The sequence below is a fragment of the Apium graveolens genome, chromosome 10, assembly GCF_009905375.1.
Source record: "Apium graveolens cultivar Ventura chromosome 10, ASM990537v1, whole genome shotgun sequence".
Classification (NCBI taxonomy): domain Eukaryota; kingdom Viridiplantae; phylum Streptophyta; class Magnoliopsida; order Apiales; family Apiaceae; genus Apium; species Apium graveolens.
This window is the reverse complement of record NC_133656.1, coordinates 52,848,024-52,849,066: the sequence shown is the minus strand read 5'-3', so window position 1 is coordinate 52,849,066 and position 1,043 is coordinate 52,848,024. Positions and strand designations below refer to the sequence as shown.

The 1,043-nt window shown below is 44.6% G+C and overlaps 1 non-coding gene across 1 annotated transcript; it reads left to right on the top strand.

Moving 5' to 3' along the window:
* The first annotated feature begins 289 nt into the window (after positions 1–289).
* LOC141694320 (small nucleolar RNA R71) lies at positions 290–396 on the top strand. The gene has a single exon (XR_012563638.1). It is a non-coding gene; the product is annotated as a small nucleolar RNA R71 (small nucleolar RNA).
* Positions 397–1,043: the final 647 nt, after the last annotated feature.

Sequence of the window (1,043 nt, the reverse complement as noted above, 5' to 3'; positions counted from 1 at the left end):
AGCTATTTGATTAACTCCATATGTAGCCAGAGAATCAACCTTCATTGATAGCGCTTGGAGCTGGGCTGCAATAGCGGTGGCTGCATCAACTTCCTGAATACCTGCTACCTTGCCTGACGTCATCCTCTGAGTTGGGTTTTGATGCTCATTTGCAGCCATCGTCTCTATAAGATTATACGCCTCAGTATAGCTTTTAGCCCATAAGGCGCCTCCAGCTGCTGCATCGAGCATAGGCCGAGATTGGGCCCCCAAACCATTATAGAAACCAGTGATCACCATCCAATCCGGCATTCCATGATGTGGACATTTTCTCAACATTTCCTTGTAGCGTTCCTAAGCCTCGCACATAGATTCTGTAGGTTGCTGCGCAAACTGAGTAAGAGCACTCCTCATAGCAGCAGTCTTTGCCATCGGATAAAACTTCACCAGAAACTTTTGCACAAGATCTTGCCACGTAGTGATGGACCCAGCTGGTTCAGAATGTAACCAGTCTTTAGCCTTGTCCCTCAGTGAGAATGGGAAAAGCCTCAACTTGATAGCCTCATCAGTCACGCCATTATACTTAAAAGTGCTGCAGATCTCGACAAAATTCCTTATGTGCATGTTGGGGTCTTCAGTTGCCGCTCCTCCAAAAGAAACAGAATTCTGCACCATCTGAATAGTGCCCGGCTTGATTTCAAAGGTGTTAGCTTGAATAGCCGGATGAAGGATGCTTGACTGAATGTCATCAATTTTAGGCCGAGAAAAATCCATAAGAGCTGGATCAGCTTGAACAATACGATCTCCCATGTTTACTGGTTCTTTCTGCTCAGTTCCTGAATCCGAATCCTCAAAATCTAACTTCTCCGGAATATCAAGAACTTCGTCTGTCTCCTCAGCTGTATCTAAAGTCCTCTTGCGAGCACTAGAACGAGTTTGCATAAACGCTTGCTAAAGTACCTGAAACACAACCGGAAAAAAATAAGTAACTATTATGTCCTAATCACTGAGTCCTAATGACCAATGATGGTAAGTACATAAACTAAACAAATACGCCGAGTCCC